The sequence below is a fragment of the Jaculus jaculus genome, chromosome 2 (genome assembly GCF_020740685.1).
Source record: "Jaculus jaculus isolate mJacJac1 chromosome 2, mJacJac1.mat.Y.cur, whole genome shotgun sequence".
Lineage (NCBI taxonomy): Eukaryota > Metazoa > Chordata > Mammalia > Rodentia > Dipodidae > Jaculus > Jaculus jaculus.
In genome coordinates this window covers 11,856,889-11,865,824 of record NC_059103.1, presented here as the reverse complement: position 1 = coordinate 11,865,824, position 8,936 = coordinate 11,856,889, and positions in this window count along the sequence as shown.

The window sequence follows — 8,936 nt, the reverse complement described above, 5'->3', positions numbered from 1 at the left end:
ATCATCAGTGGAGATACTCAACAGTGGACACTTGTTGCAGTCCGGTTCGCATTGCTGTTAGAAATCACCCAACCAAGAGCAGCTTCTGAGAAAAAGAGGTTTATTTTGGCTCACAGGCTTGAGGGGAAGCTTCACGATGGCAGGGGAAAACTATGGCATGAGCAGAGGGTGGACATCACCCCCTGGCCAACAGAAGGTGGACACAGCAACAGAAGGGTGTGCCAAACACTGGCAAGGGGAAACTGGCTATAAAGCCCATAAGCCCGCCCCCAACAATACACTCCCTCCAGGAGGCATTAATTCCCAAATACCCATCAGCTGGGAACCTAGCATTCAGAACACCTAAGTTTATGGGGGACACCTGAATCAAACCACCACATTCCGCCCCTGGCCCCCATAAACTGATATCCATACATGATGTAAAATACAATGCATTCAGTCTGACTTTAAAAGTCGCCATAGTTTTTATCAATCCCAAAGATGTTCATACATCCCCATAGTCCAAGATCTTTTAACTGAGCCATAATACCAAAAAAATAACCTCAAAAAACCCATAATGGCACAGAATAAATATTCACATTGCAAAAGATGGCATTGGGCATAGCAAAGAAACATTCAACCAATACAAGATTTAAAACAAACAGGGCAAACATCAAACTCTGTAGCTTCAAGTCCAACAACTCTAGCCAGTGACAAATCTTCAAGTCCGATCAACAAGTTTCTGGCATTCCAATTCCTCCCCTCCAGCTAGGCTACTCACAGTCCTGGAAAACTTCATCGGGGCCAGCTGCTGTCCTCGGCAGCCATCTCATGGTCCTGGCACCTCCATTGGGTCTCCACTGCAAGCCACGGTTCATCCTCATGGCCCCATGGGGTCTCTATGCAGGCAACGAGCAAACCCGCTTCACACTGCCCATGGCCATTTCCAAAACAAAAGACCGTGTTGCAAACTCAATGACCCTCTTTCCAGCATTTTATATTCCATGATACCAGGTAGGTGCCAATTTGTTAATCCAGGGGGGAATAAAGCAGACTTTGAAGAACAGGGCACTCCTTGAGCACCCAGACCCCTTCAAAAGAGCTGACATTCTTCCTGTTGCCCCAGCGCAAGTCAGTTAACCCAGTCTCAAAGGTTGTTATCTCTCAGTTGCATCTGAATGGGGAACAACTCACCCAAAGATTTTTCTTTCTGTGTCATATCCCTCTGCACATACCAGTTCATTTCTACGCAAAGCAACCCTGCACAACTTCTCAGGACATGGGCACAAGAGCAAGCTTCTCACCTAAACTGCTAGCCCAGTCCAAGCAAAGCTCTTTCTCACCCTCATAAAGCCAAAACTCACAGTCCATAGTTTTTACTGCCTTCAGGTCTTTCAGCTCTGACCAGGATAGACCATCAAGCTGTACTTACAGCACTGCAAAGTATCTCTTAGGCCAAAGTTTCAACTTCTTCCACTTTCTTCTTGAAAATCAGCTCCAAAAAGGCTGAAGCCACATAGTCAGGTGTCTAGCAGCAACCCCACTCCTGGTACCACTTTACTGTTGCAGTCCGGTTCGCATTCTGGTAGAAATCACCCAACCAAGAGCAGCTTCTGGGAAAAAGAGATTTGTTTTGGCTTACAGGCTCGAGGGAAAGCTCCATGATGGCAGGAGAAAATGATGGCATGAGCATAGGGTGGACATCACTCCCTGGCCAACGTAAGGTGGACCACAGCAACAGGAGGGTGTGCCAAACACTGGCATGGGGAATCTGGCTATAAAGCCCTTAAGCCCACCCCCAACAATACACTCCCTCCAGGAGGCATTAATTCCCAAATATCCATCAGCTGGGAACCTAGCATTCAGAACACCTAAGTTTATGGGGGACACCTGAATCAAACCACCACAACACTACAAGCCTTATATTTGGCCAACCAGGCCAAATGAGCCAATGGGTGCAATAGTGGCACGTCGTTATAGGAGAAACCAACTACCTTCTAATTGGACTGGAGGCCTGCTCCATGGGAGGGAATACATCCCTGATACTGAAAACTTAAAACAGGGGTAGTCATGAACCCTAGGAGTGTAATGTCTGCTATTGTCTGGCTAAATGTACATACTATGCTTATCAAACTGCCCAGTAAGCACTTCTCTTAATGCTTATGCCCTTATATTAATGCTACTCTCACTTTTGGTAGAGAACCTTCTCTTTTCAGATGGCAGCGGCCTTGGGATGACTCAGAAGGCATCATGGTGCTAGGAAGAAGTGACAGAGGAGTTCTCAGCACTGCAATATCTCTATCACACTTTCCAAGGCTCAGGGTCCATGGTGGAAGAGGTGGCGGAAAGAATGTAAGAGCCAAAGGATGGGTAGGATTCCTTATAGCGTGCTCCTCCAGACACAAAATGGCCTGGATATCCATGACCTCACAGTTTCTGACACTACCTACATAAGACCATCATAATAGGAGGCAAAAGATCATGACATCAAAATAAAAAAGCAACTAATTGATATGGGGAGGGGATATGAGGGAGAATGGAGTTTCAAAGGGGAAAGTGGGAGGAGGGAGGGCATTACCATGGGATATTGTTTACAATCATGGAAGTTGTTAATAAAAAAATAAATTAATTAAAAAAACAGAGAGATTGCTCAGTAGTTAAAGGTACTTGCTTGCAAAGCCTTCCAGCCCAGGTTCAATTCCCCAGTACCCACATAAAGCAAGAAATTAGTTTGTAGTGGCAAGAGGCCCTGGTGTGCCCATTCTCTTTTTCTCTCTCCCTCTTCCTCTCTCTCTCTCTTTCAAATAAATAAAATATTTTTTTAAAACTCAGGTCTTGGGCTGGAGAGATTGCTTAGTGGTTAAGGCATTTGCCTGCAAAGCCAAAGGACCCCAGTTCAATTCCCCAGGACCCACATAGGCCAGATGCTCAAGGGGGCACATATGTCTGGAGTTCATGTGCAGTGGCTAGAAGCCCTGGTACACCCATTATTTCTCTCTCTTCCCCTCTCTCTGTGTCTCTGTCTCTTTCTCTCAAATAAATAAATAAGGTATTTAAAAAAGGAGAAACGATTGCATTTATTAAGAAAAATAAAAATAAAAACTCAGGTCTTGGGCTGGAGAGATGGCTTAGCGGTTAAGGCACTTGCCTGCAAAGCCCAAAGATCCAGGTTCAATTCCCCAGTACCTACATAAGCCAGATGCACTAAGTGGTACATGCATCTGGTGTTAATTTACAGTGGCAAGAGTCTCTGGCGTGAACATTCTGTCTCTCTGACTCTCTCTCTCTCTCTCTCTCTCTGGCTCTGTCTCTCTCAAATAAATAATTGTCTTTATTTATTTATTTATTTATTTTTGAAAAGAGAAAGGGCTCTAACCTAATGTGGTGGCCCACACCTTTTGATCCCAGCATTTGGGAGGTTGAGGTAAGAAAATGGTCATGGGGCTGGTAAGATGGCTCAGCAGTTAAGGTGCTTGTCTGCAAAGCCTAACAACCCCGGGTTTGATTCCCTAGTACCCAGATAAAGTGGCACATGCATCTGGAGTTTGTTCATTGCAGTGGCTAGAGGCCATGACACACCCATTCTTTCTCTATCAGCCTCTCTCTCTCTCAAATAAATAAATAAAATATTAAAAGGAAAGAAAATGGTTATGAGTTCAAGGCCAGTCTGAGACTACATAGTGAGTTCCAGGTCAGCCTGAGCTAGAGTGAGACCCTCCCTCAAAAACACAAAGATAAATAAATAATAAAAGAGCCTAGCGTGGTGGCGCATGCCTTTAATCCCAGCACTTGGGAGGTAATAGAGATAGTCAGATCACTGTGAGTTCAATGCCAGCCTAGGACTACAATGAGTTCCAGGTCAGGCTGCGCTAGAGTGAGACCCTACCTCGAAAACTCAATAAAATAAAATAAAATAAAATAAAAAAGTTTCAGTACAGCACCAGCCTACAAGAATCCTCCAGTGAGGGGCTGGGGGCATCGCTCAGTGGTAGAGCACTTGTCTAGCTCATGAGAGGTCCAGGGTTTCCCCTCAGTACTAAAAAAAACAAAAAAAAAAATCTCAAGCCAAATCTATTGGAAGAGTTAGAGTAGATGCAAAGAAAATGATGCTCCAAATCCCAAGGATGACATCTGCAGCCTTCACCCCCAGGCTCCCTCCCATGGTGAGAAGAAGAGCTGGCCCAGCCCGCCTTCTCAAGCACGCTGGGATAAAAGGCACCACCACGCCCGGCTATTGTCTTTTCTTTTCTCTCTTTTCTTCCTTTCTCTTTCTTTTTCCTTTTTTTTTTTTTTTTTTGGAGGCAAGCCTAATAGATTTGCCTTTTCTGTTTTTTAATGTTAGACAACAAAAGAGAGAAAGAGAGGAGAGAGAGAGAGAATTGGCTCACCAGAGCCTCCAGCCACTGCCTTGAACTCCAGGCACGTGCGCTACCTTGCGAACAGGTACCACTTTCACATTTGCATCACCTGGAGAGTGGAACATGAGATTTTATGCTTTGCCTTAACCTCTAAGCCATCTCTCCAGCCCGTTTCATTCATTTTATTTTAATTTTTTAATTCATTTTTTAATTTTCTTTTGTTTATTTTTGTCTACTTATTTGAAAGCGATAGACAGACAGAGAGAGAAAGAGGCAGATAGATAGAGACAGAATGGGCACACCAGGGCCTCCAGTCACTGCAAGGAACTCCAGATGCATGCGCTACCTTGTACATCTGGCTTATGTGGGTCCTGGGGAATTGAGCCTCGAACCAGGGTCCTTAGACTTCACAGACAAGCGCTTAACTGCTAAGCCATCTCTCCAGCTGTTAAATTTATTTTTATTTGGCTGGAGAGATGACTTAGTGGTTAAGGTGTTTGCCTGCAAAGCCTAAGGACCCAGGTTCGAGTCTCCAGGTCCTGCGTAAGCCAGATGCACAAGGTGGCACACGTGTCTGGAGTTTGTTTGCAGTGGCTGGATGCCCTGGCACACCCATTTTCTCTCTCCCCTTCTCTCTCCCTCTCAAATAAACAAATTATTTATTTATTTTTATTTTTATTTATTTATTAGAGACAGAGAAAGAGTGAGAGAGAATGAACACACCAGAGTCTCTAGCCACTGCAAATGAACTCCAGATGCATGTGCCACCATGTGCATCTGGCTTACATGGGACCTGGAGAATCGAACCTGGGTCCTTAGGCTTCATAGGCATGTGCCTTAACCACTAAGCCATCTCTCCAGCCCTATTTTTTTTTTTTATTATTAGTATTACTCTAGACTTCAGGCTGCAGCACTCAGGGAGTCAGAAGTAGGAGGATCACTGTGAGTTCAAGGCCAGCCTGACACTACATAGTGAATTCCAGATCAGCCTGGACTAGAGCAAGACCCTACCTCAAAAACAACAAGCAGGCTGGAGAGATGGCTTAGTAGTTAAAGTGCTTGCCTGAAAAGCCTAATTACTCAGGTTCAATTCCCCAGTACCCATGTAAGCCATATTAAGCAACAGCAACAACAAAAATACTGCTTCAATAATAAAAATAATAACCACACTGCCCATGGTTAACTATCTGGATTCCTTCTATTAATCTGCCAGCTAGTACAGAAGAAATCCTGGAGCAGAGAGCTGAGAAAAATTACATTCTGATCCTGGTGTAGTGGCACACCCTTTTAATCCAAACACTTGGGAGGGAGAGGTAGGAGGATCACTGAGTTTGAGGCCAGCCTGAGACTACATAATGATGTCTAAGTCAGCCTGGGCTAGAGCAAGACCTACCTCAAAAAAAAGGGGGGCGGCTGGACAGATGGCTCAGTGGTTAAGGCATTTGCCTACAATGCCTAACAGCCTTAGTGTGATTCCTTAGGACCCACATAAAGCCAAAGGTATAAAGTGATGTATGTATCTGGAGATCTGGAGCTCATTGGTAGTGGCTAGAGGCTCTGGCACACTCATTTGCTTTCTCTCTCTCTCCTTGCAAATCAATAAATAAAATATTAAAAAAAACACATTCAGAAAAAAAAATTTGGGCTGGAGAGATGGCTTAGCGGTTAAGCGCTTGCCTGTGAAGCCTAAGGACCCCGGTTCGAGGCTCGGTTCCCCAGGTCCCACGTTAGCCAGATGCACAAGGGGGCGCACGCGTCTGGAGTTCGTTTGCAGAGGCTGGAAGCCCTGGCGCGCCCATTCTCTCTCTCTCTTCCTCTATCTGTCTTTCTCTCTGTGTCTGTCGCTCTCAAATAAATAAATAAAAAAATTAAAAAAAAAGATAAAAAAAAAAAAAAAAAAAATTTATTTGGTTTGTGCCTGCTTCCCAATTCTGTGAACAAGAGCTGTTCTCCCCCAGGTCTCACTTTCTCCATCTGTAAAATGAGACAGTAAACGGAATGAGCTCCAAGTGCTACACCCACTGATGAGTCATAATTTTACGTTCAGGAAGTTCTTCTGCAACCAAAGCTACATTCATTTTTTTAATAATCTTTTTAAATTTATTTTTATTCAAGACAGAGAGGCAGGGGAGAGAGAGAGAAAAAGAATGAGTGCACCAGGGCCTCTAGCCATTGCAAACAAACTCCAGAGGCATGTGCCACCTTGTGCATCTGGCTTATGTGGGACCTGGAGAATCGAACCTGAGTTTTTAGGCTTCACAGGCAAGAGCCTTAACCACTAGGCAATCTCCCCAGCCCACATGGGTACCTTCCAGTGAGTTGTTGGCCAGGGAGGTCCCTGCTGCCCCAAAACATTACAGGCTATTGCTGTGACTCTTGTTTTCCCACGAGAAACACATGGTAAGATCCTATTGCTGAAGACTCCACATGCCTGGGCAACAAGGTCACTGAGAAATCGAGTGGAACTGAGCTGAAAACCTTCTCCCTGTAGACTAGTTGACTGAAAGATGGATAAACCTTCACTGCATGCAGCCCTATGGGAGACAGAAGTCATCCACAGTGAAACAGTGGACACTGCAAGCCTCAAGTTTGGCCAGCCAAGTCAAATGACTGAATGGATGCAATAGTGGCACGTCTGTTCTGAGGGAAACCAACTGCTCTCTAGTTGGACTGGAGGCCTGCTTTATTGGAGGGAACACATGTCTGGTACTGAAAACCTAATCAAAAGCCAGGTGAGCCCAGCGTGGTGGTGCACGCTTTTAATCCCAGCACTCGGGGACAGAGGTAGGATCACCGTGAGTTTGAGGCCACCCTGAGACTACATAGTGAATTCCAGGTCAGCCTGGACTAAAGTAAAACCCTACCTCGAAAAAAAAAAAAAAAAAGCCTATGGTGGGGAGGTCATGAGCCTTAGGAGTGTTAATGCCTGCTCTTGTCTGGCTAAATGCATATCTTATGCTCACTGCCTTGTAAACCACTCACTTAACGTTCATATCTATATGTTAATGCTACTCTCACATTTGGTTAGAGAAGCTTCTCTTCTCATATGGCGGTGACCTCTGGGATGACCCAAAAGGCAGCATAGTGCTGAGAAGAAGTGATGGAGGAGTGTCCAGCAGTGAAAAATCTCTATCACACCCTCCAAGGTTCAGGGCCCATTTCAGAAGGGGTGGTGGAAAGAATGTAAGAACCAAAGGAAGGGTAGGACTGCCTGCAATGCAACCAGACAGAAATGGTCCTCAATATCCAAGGCCTCGCAGTGCCGAGCTATATACCTTCACAAGACCCTCATAATGGGAGTAAAAGAGGATGACCTCAAAATAAAAGTGGCCAGGCATGGCAGCACACGCCTTTATTCCCAGCATTCGGAAGGCAGAGGTAAGAGGATCGCCATGAGATCGAGGCCACCCTGAGACTACACAGTGAATTCCAGGTCACCCTGGGGTAGTATGAAACCCTACCTCAAAAAAACAAAATAATAATAATAATAATAATAATAATAATAAAATAAATAAATAAAATAAGAGCGACTAAAGGAGAGAAGGAGGGGATATGATGGAGTGTGAGTTTATGAAGGGAAAAGTGGGGGAGGGAATTATAATGGTTTATTTTCTATAAGTATGGAAACTGTCAATAAAAAAATTCAAAAATAAATAAATAAATAAAACAATACAGAAGAGAAATGGAGTACAGAGTCCCACGTTCTGATCTGGTCACCTTAAGCAGCCCATCCCCCATCCCTCCCCCACCCCTCTACAGGCAAGGGAATGGGGTGCCGTGCCACATGCGCGCGCACACACACACAAAACAAAAAGGGGGGCTGGGGGAAGTTAGGGTCCTAGCGCATATAGGTAGAGGGTTTGCCTGGCATGCATAAGACCCTAGGTTGAATGCCCAATACTGCCCCCGACAAAAAAGTTCAGATCATTCCTGTTGGTTTTCATTTTTCTTTTGTTTTTAGACTAGAAAGTTGAGACGCAGAGAGGCCACAGATGAGCCAAAGTTCATACCGCCTGCGACTAGCCCAGCCTGTCTTCAACCCCACCATACAGGCTTCCTGGACTCCCCGTGTGCGGGAAAGGCACCCTTTCCCACCCCGACCGTGAGACTCTACCTCTCTTGGCATCGCTAGAAGAGGTGGGTGGGCCCTTGCCACGGTGACGGGTCTGGCACGAAAGCTCCCTCCGTCCTTTCATCAGCAGTAGAGGACATGACTGGCATCTTCTCCGGCTGAGTTGGAAGACATGCAGGCCAGCCACAGCAATTGGTGTCCTGCAGTTTGTAGGCCATCAGAAATCGCTGCGAGCCCATCCTCAGGCTGCTGGCTTCCTCCTGTGGCTGCAAACTTCCCTGATGACTGCCAGCATCCTCCCTAGATGGCCAGCAATCCTCCTGCCTCGTGCTCTGGAAACAAACCCCATCACTGCCATGGCCGTCTGGTCTGGAGTAGGGACGCAGGGAACCATGGATTCTGAGGCAAAGGGTGATGGGAGAATCTCAGTGAGCATCCTGGTGCGGCCGAAGACCTGTGTGGGAAGATAGGACTGGAATGTTAAGGCCCTGGCTTTGCCACTGAATTTGATGGATAAGCTTTTATCT